This window comes from Geospiza fortis, unplaced genomic scaffold, assembly GCF_000277835.1.
Source record: "Geospiza fortis unplaced genomic scaffold, GeoFor_1.0 scaffold40, whole genome shotgun sequence".
NCBI classification, from domain to species: Eukaryota; Metazoa; Chordata; class Aves; order Passeriformes; family Thraupidae; genus Geospiza; species Geospiza fortis.
In genome coordinates, this window is record NW_005054297.1 from 23,037,581 (window position 1) to 23,053,674 (window position 16,094).

At 38.0% G+C, this 16,094-nt stretch overlaps 1 protein-coding gene across 1 annotated transcript in view; it reads right to left on the reverse strand.

Annotated features, from left to right (window-relative positions):
• GALNTL6 (polypeptide N-acetylgalactosaminyltransferase like 6) overlaps positions 1 to 16,094 on the reverse strand; it is a 273,134-nt gene that overhangs the window by 108,446 nt on the left and 148,594 nt on the right. The gene's annotated exons all lie outside the window — the stretch shown is intronic.

The window sequence follows — 16,094 nt, forward strand, 5'->3', positions numbered from 1 at the left end:
GAAGAATATATTCCTCTTTTCAGAGTAAAGCACAGCGCAACTAGAACTAAGTAATAAGCAGATATTCAAACTCAGCTAGAGAGATTTGCAAAATCTAATGCATCTAATGCAAAAATTTGGTGGAATTTAATGAACAAAGATGAGTTAGGTGATGGTACAATTAGCATGAATGCTAATTATTTAATCACAGAAGCGAGGCAGCAACAGTGGCCAATGGCAAGGAACAGCTTAAACTTCATCTTGGCAATTACAGAACCAGAGAATCACAGAATGGGTAATGCTGGCAGGGACTACAGTGGTCATCTGGTCCAGCCTCCCTGCTACTGTAGGGTCATCCCAGAGCACATGGCACAGGATTGTGTCTAGATGGTCTCTGAGCACCTCCAGTAAGGGAGAGTCCACAACCTCCCCGGACAATCTGTTCTGGTGCTCAGTCACCCACACAGTAAAGAAGTTCTTCCTCAAGTTCAGGTGGAACTTCCTGTGCATCAGTTTCTTCCAACGGAGCAGAGCCTGGCTCCATCCTTTTGGCAGAAACTGACAGACACTGATGAGGTCCCCTCTCAGTTTTCCCTTCTCAAGGCTGAACTGGCTTAGCTCCCTCAGCCTTACCTCATAAGAAAGGTGCCCCAGTTCTATAATTGTCCTTGTTGCCCTCCACTGGACCCTCTCCAGGAGCTCCATGTCTCTCCTACTGGGGAGTCCAGAACTGGACACAACACTTATGATATGGCCTCATCAGGGCTGAGCAGAGGGGCAGGATCACCTCCCTTGCCCTGCTGGAAAGTTCTTCCTAATGCACCCCAGGTCACCATTGGCCTCTTGGCCACAAGATCACACTGCTGGCCCTCGGACAGCTTGGTGTCCACCAGGATTCCCAGGTCCTTCTCCACAGAGCTGCTTTCCAGCAGGTCAGCCCCAGCCTGAACTGGTGCCTGGGGTTATTCCTTCCCATTTGCCTTTGCGGAATTACAGACAATTCTCTGCCCATGTCTCTGTGGTTTTTTTGGTGTTCTTTTTTTTTTTTTTTTTTTTGTTAAATTTCAGCTTGTTTCACAGTATACATTTCATCTACAACAAACCTGATATCTCATCCTTAAAAATCATCCTGCTCTGTGTAAGAAGGCATCTCATGTTCCTGCTCCATACAGGAGTAAATAGACATCAAGTAAACAGACAGCTTCTTAAGTTGACTGACTGATTACTGATGTCATTTCAAAAGATATGTTCTTCACAAACAAAAGTATGTCAGCAAAGTCAAGAGGAAAACAAACAATATCATAGTAACTGAAGACAGAAAGCATGAAAAAGCTCCCAAGCCCCTAATCAGTTGAAGCTGTCATTCTTATGTAAGCAATTCTTAGAATAGAATTGAACCAAGAAAATGTAGTTAACTGAAACTGTACCACTGGGTGGTAGTGGGCATGGGGACAGAAGTGGCATGTCAGGTGATTCATAGTGCAAATTCAGGTTCACAGTGTTATTGAAAATCATCAGAATTAGTAACATAAGCATACGACATCAGGACTGAAGAACACTGCTGGTTTTACTTCTGCCACTACATGTGTGTCTTGGACTTGCTTCCAAGTGTTCTCTGTTTTCAAAGCAGAATTTGTTTCAAATAGTGTCAATGAAGTAGAAACTGGTTGCTAAAATTCAGTTCAAAATCACAGTTTCTACTCAAAGTTATTTCTCCCCATTTCCCCCCAAAAAAACTCCTTAAAAATATTTCAAATTAAAGTGAACCTCTAAACTGCATTTCAAATGCCATCACATCTTGAAAGTGCCACCAAGATGCTGGAATTAACTTTTCCCATATGTATCATGTAGGCAGTTAACTGCAGCAAACATTGATTTGCTGCACTTTAAATTTTGCTCATTTTGCTCATAAACCCTACAAGTTTCATCTCAATTTTGATACAGCTCATTTATCTCTAATGTCTACTACAGCACAAATCAAAGTGAAAATATTCCTCAAATCAAAGTGAAAATCCAGTTCAAAGTTGTCTGGCAATTTTACAAAAGCCTCATCCATAAAAGTCTCCTAGAGACTTGCTTGTTAAAGGAGTGATGCATGCAGTGCTGCGTGAAATGCAGGAGTTTTTCCAATCAATTCTCTCCCCATGTATATATATATATATATTTGGTATTATCTTTAGCTTGCAATTTGTAGTTTAGAGACTCCCAGAGTACTGTCAATTCTGTCCCAGCTAGTTTTATCATTTATAAAGATTCAACAATTTTTTAGAATTTCTTGCTAAAGAGCAGAGATTTTTCTCTGTTGTTGCAGTGAACTGAAGGTTCACGCCCCTGCTTGTGCAAATTTGCAAAAATATAGTCTTAATGACAGTGCAGTATTAAGGGGGAAACCATTTCTATTTTCAGAGAGCATAAAGGATACAGTTTTTTGTTCTGATTTGTGCTCAAATGAAACTAGAAATTGCCATTACTGTTTCCATAGCACACTTGCTTTTAGCTCTTTCTGATTATTTTGGTCTCAAGGAGAGGTTCAAACACAGGCAGGGAACCTTCAGTGTTACTGAATGCTCAAAGTCCTTCAGTACCCCAATAAGCTGGATTTATCATTCAGAACTTCAACACCGTTGGATGAAAATGAAGAGAGATCTTGCAAAACCTCATATGTCAGAAGAGAAGTGAACTATAGTTCTGTCTGGGAAGACATTATAGTAATGCAGGAATTTTTTCTTTGGTGATATTTTGAAATATTATATTTTCCTTAAAATTTAATGTTTCACACTGTATTTTTTCAGCTGAATTCTTTCTTGAAAAAGGTTGATAAATCTGCAGATGCTAAAGTTGAAAATCATCTTTCTAACAGATACTGGCCTGGAACAGAAGAGTGTGCTTGCACTTAGAAAAGATTGAGATTCAGCACCCAATATGTGTGAGTCCTTTTATGGTTCAATAGTTCATAAAATAAATGATGCAAGACCTATTCAAACGGAAGGCTTTATCACTCATGGGTACATTATGGCAGTGTGAGGGGAAAGTGAAGCACTGGGAAGAGTGAACCCCAAGCACAAAAACATATGAGAAGTTGTTCACTGGTCACTAACAAAGTTGAGCTAGAAGTCCTTCCAGAATTTGACAAAGTTTCAGACATGTGGAGATTGCTTGAGGAGATCATGAGCTGTCTTAGACACCTGCAAAGGTGCCTAAGGTGTCTAAGAGTGACAAGTCTCTAGGTACATAAAAAGCTGTTTGCAAAGAAAAGACCACCTCAAATTCATGGTAGACAAGATAGAACAAAATGGGTCTAACTCCTTGCAGCAATGTAGATTTACATTAGATGGTAGCAAAAACTTTCTCACATAAAACACTGGACTAGATGGCAAAGGAAAGTAAAGACATTTTCTTCGTAAAACCACATTAGACAAAAATACATCATGAATCATGTCTGTGTAGGTATCCGACAACTTCTCCCGCATGAGTAATTTGCTTTGCGCTTGGTCAGCCTAAAAAAATCTGTAAGGTTTACAGACTTAAGATTTAAAGTTGCTTATCTTCCCAGAAGGCTGCATAAGACATTTCACAACTACTGTAATTTGATCTGACTGAAAGCAAAACCAAACCTTTTCAAGCTGCTAGCAAAAAACTAGCTCCAGTTTCTTCCAGTTTACAGTAGAGAAACACTCCGGCAGCAAGTGGTGGTCCAGGAGCTGCTATGTGCTCTTTTCATGAGCTCAGTGGGACAGAACAAACCCCTTGGTCTGTAATCTCCTAATTCTTCCCAGTTTTAGGAGACCTTTCTTCAGGTAAGTTTTTGCATTAGAAAACTAATTTGCAGATCAGAAGAGTAATTTTCTGTAATCCCCATGAGCCACTACATTAAATACAAATCCTTCCTGCCATGCACAAGTCCTCAGTGGCTCCTCTGCTGCTGGGAAAGTTGTGCAGGTTTCCTCCAGCACACCTGCTTCCACATCTTTCCACTGAATTTAAATGGAATCTGTCCACAACTGACTGAATGGAGGTGAAAAGCATGCAGTGCAGGGAAAACAGCAGCAGGATATTCTACAACTGAGAGAGCCATTTCATATTTATCTTTATATATAAATATCAAAAGACATTTTAACTACTATCTTTAAATGCCAGATAATAATGGCTTTTTTTTAGATATATGCTAAAGACAGCAATCAGATAAAGCCATCAGTGAGTATGCTCACAGCTCTATTTACGGGTATAAAAATAGACAGTTGCTGTCTTTACAGAGAAAAACAGGGATTTCTTTATTTGTGAGCTTGTAAATATGTGACAGAATTTGTTGTCCTCAGATGCTTCCTCACAGCCTAAGGAAATTTGTGAAATCTGACATTCTTTGGTATCTGATAGCTGCCAGCCAAAGAAAAAAGTCTCCCCACTCTCTCAAGCATTTTGTCCAGTCTGCAGGAGGAACCACAGATACAAGAGTTCAACAAGTTTATCAGAAGAATGATTTAATTGCTCTGTTCCTGTCTCAGATTGAACAGGTACTACAGCACATAACTAGCTTTTGTAGTAATGGAGTCTTGTGCAAAAGGAACAAATACTTTAGGAGTTCTTTAGCTTTTCATCATGTTAAAACCTGCATCAGGGTTATTAAACTTTGGTTCTCCACAGTATTATTTGCTTGTTTTCAGTATGAGAAATTCACAAGGTCTTCCTTTGACCAAAACTGACTCCAGGATAATACTGGAACATCCTAAAAAATGCTTAGCAGGGGAAATTAAACTTTCACTTGACTGATTAATAAAAGAGTACCTTTATCCTATCTAAGCTCCTCTGTGTAGCTTCAAAGTTTTCAGTGACTTGGTGGTCTGTACATGGCTCCTGCTTCTAGAGACCAGAAAGAAGTCCCACTACCTCCTTATTTCCCCCCAGTTTTCAATATACTACTTCTATAGCCTAAAATCAGGCCTCAGAAAGGGGCTGCAATGAAAAATTAAAGAAATGCAATTGTCCTTTCAGGGAGGAATGACAAACTCAGGCTATATATGAACACTTAACTAACAAATACTGAATTTCAGAGCCAGATACTTGTCATTCATTCCTATCACACCTTTCAGATTCATACCGAACAGTTTGTTTAAGTTAAAGGAGGTTAAATGAACTGAACTTGAAACACACACCTTTTACTAATGTGTATCTCACTTCGCATACTTTTATTTAGCCACTGTAAATTATACATAGTATAACTTTATTTTTTTTTCTTCACTGCCAATCATTCACTTTCTAAAATAGAAAGAGGTATCATATGGGGATTTGACACAATCTGTCCAGAATTTGCTCTATTTTTTTTTCCCATTAAGATCTGGAAAAAATCATACTGTTTATTCAAAAGCATATCAGATAAGTTTTACATGACAGGGACCTAAAAATGAAAAAAAAAACTATGGGCTTAGAATTCAAAATTATCTGGTCAAATTGGAGAGATGATCTGAAGAAAAAGGGATTTCACTCAACAAATGAAAGCCTCCAGAACTGAGGGGCAAAGAAGCAGCTGTATGAGAACTGGACGGGAAACATTTTCCTTCATCTAGTAGTTTCTTAAAGCAGTTCCCTGATTCCTAGTAGATCAGAAGCTGAATGGAAGTAAAAAAGATTAAATTATTATGAAAAGAGAATAATTACAGTGAAGAAAAAATATAAGCATATAAGACTTGTATAAATGTTAGTCTTCAAAATAGGGAGAAGAATTTCATAAGCTGCCTTCAGAATTGACACAATCTAAAGTAAAATGCTCTGCTCACTCTCAGGCACTACTCATGACCAATATCTGCCAACTGGAGTGGCTCCAGAAAACACAAATGAGAACAATTAGGGGCCTAGAAAACAAGAGGAAAGATTATATTAATTGAAACTAAAATTGGAAGAGAATGATCTTTCTTTTTAGCCATGGTGCATAAGAGAAGGAATGTATTTAAAGTGCATCAGAGCAAATTCAGTCTAGAAGTATTGAATGGGAAATATTGAAATGGGAAATATTGAAATGGGAAGCAGGTAGAGAATAAGCAAGCACAAGTAATTCTGGGAGCACCACACCGGCAAGTTAGCCTAACATCTCTCAGCAGGGACAAGCACACAAGCATCCTGTCTTGAAGTGGGAGACAGACATGATGGTTTCCTGAGGATCCTTCCAATCCTGCTATGGTTTGCTATGGGTTTATGCAGTAAAGTCTGAGAGAACAGACACACCCCTGTATTTGACTGCAACAAACCATCACACCAGACATATTCCTTCCTCAGTAAGGAACTGAGGTATTCGTATTTGTAACTGCTACAAAAAGTTCATCAGACTTCCAGTTGCAATGACAGCTGCAATCTTATTAAATACTAGTAATCCTTCTAGACTAGAACGTTGATTTATAATATACGTGTATTTCTCTATCTGTCTACTGCACTTCACAATAGTTTGTGCTGCTTTCTGCTTCGGTACTTTGGCAGATTCTGTTGCTTTTGATAAATCATGTGATCTCTGCTGTTAAATTCCTGCTCTTGAAACCCAAATTGTTTATATTTAATTATTTGATTAGGATGTTGGATGAATGCATTGATTAATAACTATTATATGTTCCAACATCATACTGAAGGGACTGCAGAAAAGTCCACATTCAGGGGAATAAAAGAGTGGTTTTAGGAGCTTAAAACATAGTTGCTATCATTGAATAAAACACTTTACATAGTACAGATTGCAAAATCTTACTCAGGGATTTCCTCTTCTGTGTCTAAAATAGTAGGAATGTTCCAATTCCAGAGCAAACTGAACTTGGATATCAAATGTCCATATGTCAGAATCGTGATGATTCTAATGCTACTCAGCTACAAATTTTCATTTGAGTCATGGTAATGGACTGACAGAACTGAAAAAGAATAAGATGGAGCCATGGCAGTTTATATGCATTGCTCCCACTGATGCACAGACTATGGCTAACACACTTGCTGTTAGAGTTTTTTCCCTGATCCTCCCCATCTGGTTTTCAGTTATTACCAGAGTTGTCATGACTGCAGAAATCTGGATTGGGAAGGTGGGCCCAGTGGGCTGCACCTGAGGTGTGACAAAATCATGAGCAGATCCAAGTCTGCCTTCACTTTACAGTTGAAAGTGGAGCCTAAGGATGTCTGTTGGTTCAAGCACCTAAGGATGTCTGTTGGCGTAGCAGGCACTGGTGTGTTGTAGAGAGGCTTAGGCTGTGGCTAGGTAAAACCAGGTAGCCTGTGAAACAAGGCTCAGTGCGACATACAGCTCACAGTCCAGGTCTATTCTAATGAAATACTGCCAAATTTTGCCATCAGGTCAGCTAAGGATCGGCGACAACCATGCTCTTAAATTCTTTGAACCCCTCAAACCATCGCAACAACTCTCTAAATGCATAACAGGAATAGTCTTGGTCCTGGGTACCTCCCTAACCATGTCTGGGAACTGTTTCATATGGTCAGTTGTGACGGTGCTCACAGGGGTTTTCAGGTGAGGGAAGAGACGAGAATGTTGACTCCATCTTCAGAAGGCTTGATTTATTATTTTATGATACACATTACATTAAAACTATACTAAAAGGAATAGAAGGAAAAGTTTCATCTCAGAAGGCTAGCTAAGCTAAGAATAAGAATAGAAAAGAATGATAACAAAGGCAGCTGCCTCAGACTCTCTCTGAGCTAGCTCTGCTGTGGTTGGCCATTAATTACAAACAAGCACATGAGACCAATCACAGATGGACCTGTTGCATTCCACAGCAGCAGATAACCATTGTTTACATTTTGTTCCTGAAGCCTCTCGGATTCTCAGGAAGAAAAAATCCCAAGAAAAGGATTTTCATAAAAAGATGTCTGAGACAGTCAGTTATCTCAGCCCAAAGCTGTACCAGGAACCCTTCTACAAATTTAAAGTGTTTATCCATCTAGATCACTGAGTTGTAGTATTAATACAAGTGTCTGGCACTGTTCAGCTTACAGTTACACCTCTTGCCACAAATACTTCAGGTATCACTAAAAAAAATAAATGGAAACAGCCATCTACACCAACAGATCTCTTCACATTATTCCCAGTTATGTTGGGTTTCCTGAGCTGCTTAATACAGAGTGGTATCAATTCCAGAATTTATAGAAGAAAAATCCATTTTTTTTTTCCACATGTAATCAAGCTGAGATTACATGTAATCAAGCTTGGAGTTAGTGAATGAAAACACTGTTAGATGCACATGTTCCTATAAAATCTTTCTTGATCTTCTGAATGCACCTACCCATTAACAAAAGTAAGAAGTTCAATTCATTAATGATATTTATTCTCCTTTTCTTTCAAAATCCAAGGATGAGACAAGCTACATTTTCTTCACCAATGAGATATGGGTACAGAATATTTTTTTCTCTTAAGGAAGAATGCAATTATTGTCAATAACTGCCTACAAAAGTAGACACAAATTCCTCCTCCAAAACAGTAAGAAAAGTGAGACTACTTTTCCTCCTTGTAAAGAGAAAGCGCTGCACGCATTCTCTACAAAATTATATAGGAAAATCAATATATCTTAATATAGTCAGGAAGCAAAGCAAACCAATTACGCATCTTTACACCTCCCATTTTCAGCCCACAGAAGTACAGAATACTTAGGAGAGCTTTTGTAAAGCCAGTGTGTAAATATTGCAAAGCAAAGTACTGATGCCTTGTCAGACCACGTTTGGATCTGCTGCAGAACTCAGAGCAAGATAAGGGGCAGGTGCCTGACCTCACATTCAGACTTTCCACGCAGCTCTCAAGTGTGGAGAGCTGGATTCCTGTCTGACAGATCTCCTCAGTCCCTCCCAGTTTAGCTGTCACTATAGCTAAACACATTGCAGCTGTCTTAACCACAACAGTTGCTCTCAAACACCCAGCTTGCCACACCTTAACACACCGGGGTGGGACATTTAAAAGATAAATTTTCATACCAGGATCTTGGCAAAAGAGATTCAGCACCCAAAGGATTTCACCTAGAATGTTTTAGAAGCAAACAAAGACCTCTACTCTATTTTGATTCAGGCGACAGAGACAGAAGAAAGTGTGCAATAACAGAACAAGTTAACGTGAAAATTCAATAACTTGATAAAGAAATACTAGTTGAATGAACTGCTAAATTGCTATCAAATTAAATCCCTTTTGAATTATTTGTCTCCTAAATCGTGCATATTTTACAAGAAATTTATAGTTGGGAAATATTTTAATTTTTTTCCTTGTGAATGAACACCACTTTTTTAAATGGTATTGCATGCTGTCAATTAAGTGACAGATAATTAATTGCATAAAGCCAACTCCAGCTTTCCTCCACAGTAACTACTGAACTTTGCTATGTCCTCAGAAGTGACAACCTGCAGGGAGAGACGTCGACCCTGGAAAGGGTGTTATTTTTAAAGAAGGATAAGGGAACAGGTCAGACTGTATAAAAATGATCTGAAGCAGTTCTCTGAAATCACTGACATGATAAGCCTGGAAGGATTTACCAAGATGTATAATTCTTATGCTTGACTGTCAGTGTTGTTTCTGCCAAAGCAGTGTTTCATGGATTGAATACCTGACCACACAGATTGCGGGATCTTCATAATTAGGAATACTCAATTACCTTTTGATTCTTAGAGAAGTAAAACAAAATAGAAAAAGAAAAAAAAAAATGAAAAAGAAAGCTTCCAAATCTGGGAATTGAGAGGTTGTTGTGAAGTTTGTATACTATTAAGCATATTTAGTTGAGTTGTATGGCTGTGATGGGAAACAGCTGAAGCAATTATATTTTTTCAGGTGAGTTAAAACCATGCGTGTTTTGAAGTCCTGGTGAGCTTGCCTTTTCTGCTAGAACTGCTCATGTATGATTAAAACAGGCTGCAACTCCTCTTTGTGCATACAGGGGCCCTAAGATCCATTAAAGATGATGTCTCATAAACACTTGAAGCTGGTAGCTCCAAAAGAAGCAATTTGCCCACCCTTTCACCCCACCACTGGATCTTGTTCCTCTCATGCTAGCACAAGCATTTATGCAGCTGTGTTGTAAATCAGAGTAGGTAAATCAGGTCAAAACTACTTTGTTTATTTATTTATTTTTATGCCATTTTGCTTTTATAACCATTGCCATCTCCTGACAGCTTGGCTGGAGATCAGGGAAACTGATGATTTCTCAGCTAAGGAAAAGGAATGATATACAGACAATCAGAAATGTGCCAAAATTAAGCATGAAAGCTGTTACAGTCAAGAATTTAATCAGCTGCCCAAATGTCCTCTCTTTTAATAGTATTTTCTTCAGAGGAAACTGGAATTAAGTCAGCTATCCATTGATTCAATTATTTATTTACAGAATTTAAAAAGTTTTCTGCTTAAGAACTGCCAGATTTATGAATTAAATTGTACTATGTGATTTCCAGAAGAACATATTAATACTTGCAGACAAAAATTTGTTTTACTCTGTCTTAATAATTAAAAATTAATGGCATTTTTTTCCTCTGCACAGAGGTCAGCTTTTTTCTTTAATCCTGACAAATATTTATTTAAGCCTGAGGGATAATGCATAATTGGATTGATCTCAGTTGATTTTTTAAACATAAAGCAGTAAATCCACCTGACAATGGTAAGAACCTGCAAGATACAATGAGCAGATATGTGACAAATACTATTAGTGAGTTCACAAAATCCTTGCACTTCTCTCCGTTTCAAAAAAGAAATAAAATTCTTGTAGTTCTAAATCCTTTGAAGAAACTTTGTCAAAGCTCAATTATTTTTGACATCCATACAAAATCAATTACTTTGCAGCCTGTAACAGGAAGTGTCCCAAGAAAGTAAACATCTCTAAGATGACAACAGAATACCAGTACTTAATGGCTGGTATCACACCATGTATGGAATTTCCCTCTGGCTTTCCTTGTCTTCAGTGTAGTGGCTTTTTACCCAGATGCTTTCCAAGTGTGTGCATACAAAAGCACATTTCTCTTCAAGGAGGACAGCAGTCCCATATCTATACACAATTGTTTTGATGTCTTGAAAACATACTGTCAATTTTCCACAGGCTCACCAAACCCAGTTTATTTAGTGAACTTCCGATTGTACAGTATGGTATCAAACTTGAGTGCTTCCCTGTGCAATCATCAAGTTTACTTTGAGTTAATAGAAAACTCATAAAAAAACCATTCAGAGTGCTGATTACAGACTCTTCTCTGGCATTTGCCTGTGCTTTCTGTGCACCTATCTCACTTAATGTCCCTAAGAGTCTTCAATTAATTATTTGATTATAAAGCCATTTGTGGGCACTCAGTTTAAGTGTTCCGGATTATGCCATAATTTTAGCTTTGAATGAACCTGCTGGACAAAGGCTAATTAAACTAACTTCTGGGTCATAACACACACATTACCACTAAAAATGTTATTTAAAATGGCAAACAGTCTAACATGCTCTTACAGGCTGAAGAAAAAATTACATGCACAGTCCCAGTATTTATCAGAAGGGAGTCAAAGCATGCTGTGCTCTGACTGCCCAAAGGACAAACGTCCATTGTAATTCACTCTGAAAACTGAGGGAAACAGCAAGCCTTTAATTAGATAGTTGTATCGTGGTTTAACTCAGACTAGCAGTGTGCCCAAGCAGACAAGAAGGCAAATGGCACCCTGGCCTGTATCAGCAGTAGTGTGGCCAGCAGGACCAGGGTAGGGATAGTACCTCTGTACTGAGCACTGTTGAGGCCACATCTCAAATCCTGTATTCAGTTTTAGGCTCCTCACTACAGGAAGGACATTGAGGGGCTGGAGTGTGTCCAAAGAAGGCAATGGAGCTGGTGAAGGGTCTGGGGCACAAGTCTTATGAGAAGTGGCTGAGGGAACTGGAGTTATTTTCTGGAGAAAAGGAGGCTCAGGAGAGACCTTATCGCTCCCTACAACTGCCTGAAAGGAGAGGGTAGCCAGGTGGGGGTTGGCCTCTTCTCCCAAGTAACAAGACATGGGACAAGAAGAAATGGGCTCAAGTTATGCCAGGAGAGGTTTACAGGAGATATTTGAAATAAGTTCTTCATGGAAAGGTGGTCAAGCATCATAACAGGCTGTCCAGGGGAGCATTTGAGTCACCATGCCTGAAGGTAGAGATGTGTAGATGCGGCCCTTAGGCACACAGTTTAGTGGTGGATTTGGCAGTGCTGGGTTAAGGGTTGGACTCAATGACCTTAAAGATCTTGCCAAAGTAAAGAATCCAATGATTCTATATAGCTAGGATTTTGATACAACCTGAAAACTGAATACATACATCACCATCACCATCGCCCACTTCTTAGGCTTTCAGGAAGAAATCAGGTAAGTATTTGTTTTTGCATTTTTTTTTTCTTTCTTTTCACAGTTTTTTTAGCAGCCATTGAAATAGAGCTACATCTGAAATGATACTTGGTCCTGTACTTTTTATTGGTATTTATAAGAAAAGTATTTTCTGTCTAAGGAAAAATTTAAGTTCTAGGGACACGTGTTACCATTTCAACCATGTTTTTACAGGACAATCAATACAACAATCTTCCTTAACTTCCCCAGATGGCACTGTCACATGCAATTATGACTCCTCTATATTATTTGTGAAGAAACAGAAAGTCCTGGTAGATAATGAACATACTCCTACTGTCCCCAGAATAACATCCATAGATATGGCAATTTGCTGGGAAAGTTTGATAAGAATGAAAGAAACATGGCATATACTGTCAGAAATGTCCCCAAATGGAGGCAAGCTGTAGAAAATTTGAACAGTTCTTTTTCTCTTGAACCACTTAATTTTCTTTATCCTGGGAACATGATGCCCTTTTCAAGTTTGTGGCTAAAATAGTTGTCCAGTACTCCTTTATGGAAAAAAAAAAAGAAACCCCCTCAATTTCTCTCAAGTTGGACTGTACTATTGCTACATAAAAATCTTCAAAAGTTATGCACAGTGTATTCTCTTTGGAAGAAGCAAAGAAGACAGGAGTCAAGTCAAGTGGCCCTTTTTAAACTTCAATCTCCACCTCATTCTTCCTAAATTCTTACAAACTGACTTAAAGATCAGAGGCTGGCTCTTAACCAACTCTCAGCCTGTTTCACATACCAAGTTTTATGCTCAAGTCCTAGAAACTCTTTAGGATATAGAAAAGAAGCAGTATTTGGTGAAGTTTTCAAATCTTTCTGTCCTTGTCTACAAAAGGTATTCATCACAATGTTCTTCCTACAGCTAAATATCCTGCTACTTTTCTCAACCCAAAGCACAAAGAAAATTCCTTATCATTGTTCTTCCTACAGTGCAGTTTCCAGAAACACACAGTTATTTCTCCCTTTGGATTCTGCAGTGGTCACAGGAGGTGTTCTGTTCAAACCAGTTTCCTTTTGATCCAACTCAAAAGGATTTTGTTTGCTCTCTTTTAGACCTTCCCACCAAGTAAAACTGTTACTGAAGACTGGAAACCATCCTTAAAATCCTAAACATTTTGGGGACCTTTGAAACTAGAAGTTCACCTGACTGCCTCTCTTACTGGACACGTGACTCAATTTCTTCATGTCTCATTGCTGCAGCAACTTGCTAGTCCCTTTCTGCCCCTCTGAGAAGCTTCTAGCTCCAACAACCTTCTCACTTATAACCATATTCTCATCTTACACATCTATAAATCCAGCATCACCACTTTCAACCACAGGAAAAAATATCAACATAGCTCTTAGTAGAAACAATAGTGTCGACAGAACTGCCATACTTAAATGGATCACAGGCTTGATAGCACTGATTTACAGCAGGTACTGTGGAGGAAAAAAACCTCACATGTAAATGATACAGTGTGCCTTTAAAAACTATGGACATAATGAGTGAGAAATACTAAGCAGGAGGATGCAATGAGTATTAGACCTTTCTGCTACACCCAAAGAACATTTATCCATGACAAATACAGCTCAGAATTTTGTTTTTATGGGTCATTTTGTAACAGATAAAAGATCTGTCATTTGTGCTAATACTTTTAGCACAGTGGTAGGCAGCACTTTAGTGACTTAGGAGAAATGCAGAACTTTGTGGGGTCAAAATTTATGAAGCATTACTAACACATTCTCTACTTCTAATCTTTATGCTTAGTGTCATCATACAAATTTTTAACTCCTACAATACACAAGGCAACAGAAACTTGTTGGGTCTTTACAAATCTAATTTAATAGTGCAGCCCAAACTGTTTGGTAGTCTCAAAACACTGAGACTGTTGTCTTCATCATATTTTAATGATAACTGCTATGCTGACTCATACATTTTTAACCTTAGAATTTAATTAGCATCATTCTGTTTGCCAGTTTAGAGTGTACTGACTTCAATTAATGCAGCTTCATGCAGGTCAGTCTGATGCATTTTAAGTCCTGCTCCTTTACAGCTGCCTATGACAGAGTCACCTCCGGGCATCTGCTCAAGTACTGAAATACACATTGGGAACTTCACAATGCAGCCAGACAAAGGGTCAGGAAACAATCGTCTTGGGTGACATCTGCACCCCTCAAACTATGGCAATGATTTTAAAGCTTTTGCCCAACAGCACATAAACAGCACACATAGGAAACTCAAAGAAGTCTTAGCAATCTGCAAAATTCTTAGTGATATAAGCCAGACGTCTGATACTTGTGCCAAGTTCTGCTGCTTCTAAATTTATTTCCTGTACTTCATCTTGGGATAGTTACCCATCTCCTTGCTCTTTTAAAACAGTAAGGCAAATTGAGTATTTTAAAATACTTTAGAGTTGCTATTATTATTTTTCTTACTGTCTTCATAATGACTTAATTATGATAATTTATGATTATAATTAAATGAGGAAAGAAGCGAAGATGGAGCTGAGACCAGAGAAAAGTTGTGAAAAGATACAATGTAGAGACTGACTGACTATATGGAGACGTGGATTTTGGTGCTTCAGGCAAAGCAAAGGAAAACGCAAAACCATTCAGTATAGTAGCTGCAAGACATGTAAGATCTCAATATTTTACACAATACTTTTACAGACTATTTCAGCTTTGTCGTCCCTTCTTTTTACAGATCTCTTTTCCTTAAGTAAAGGCAATTGGTCCTGCAATTTTTAAAGCTGTCCTTAGAGCAGAACCGCTTGTGATATCATTAAGTGCTCATCAGTGATGTTTTGACTTATGCACTTTAATTTTTAATACACATTTAATTTCATACTATTTTTTATGGTTTAAAAAAAGAATGAAGTCAGTAGATATGATGGTACTACATTATTATTTATCTCAATTTTATGTCAGGACAGAAAATTAATCTAACCATATTATGCAATTCCCATTGAAGAGAACAATAAAACGAATGAGGTGTTGTTCCTTGTCCCATCTTTTTTCCCCCCTTTCTCTCACTTTACTTTAACTATTTGTTTTATGTTTTGTCTTAAAGACTGCCAGTAAGTAAACTCAGACCACCGGTTTAGCCATTTGACATGGTTATAGGAAGTACAATGACAATTTTGACAATGTTTTAATAAGTATCAGGGGTTTTATAATTTCAGAGGAAAACTGAAATTTTATATAACTCAAATCTGAAAACATTTTTGTTGTAAAATTAGAAAAAAAAAGGAATTTCAGGAGATGATAATATTACTTTAGATATAGACAAATTATTAGTTAATAGAAAAAAAGACAAAAAATATGCTAATTTCAGGATGAGTTGATCTTGGACAGTGATCCTAACCTCATTCAATACATTTATGATTATAACAGAATGATGGAGGAAGGCAAGCAGATCAGGAAACAGTGACACAAAAGAGATTAGGCAGAAGTGGCACTAAACAAACTGTAAAAAGCATTGGTTTGTTGAGAAGCTGTGAACTGCAACTGAGAAGTAAAGGAATAACAAACTACTCGGAGAGATGATCTCTTTTCTCCCTTGAATTCTTTCTGTGAAGTTCAGGACAGAGGTAAAAAAATGAGAGAATCTATCTTGGTTCTCATCACTAAAAAGAACTATTTTTTTTTATGTACAGACCCTCACTGTGTATGATGACAAAACTATGTGCATCACTGAAGTTTTCAATATTAAAAGTTCAATTTTTACAATGAAATCCAGATATGTCTCCTCATCAGAGCAAATCCTGAATTTCACTTTCCCCTGTTTGCTCCCGAGTTG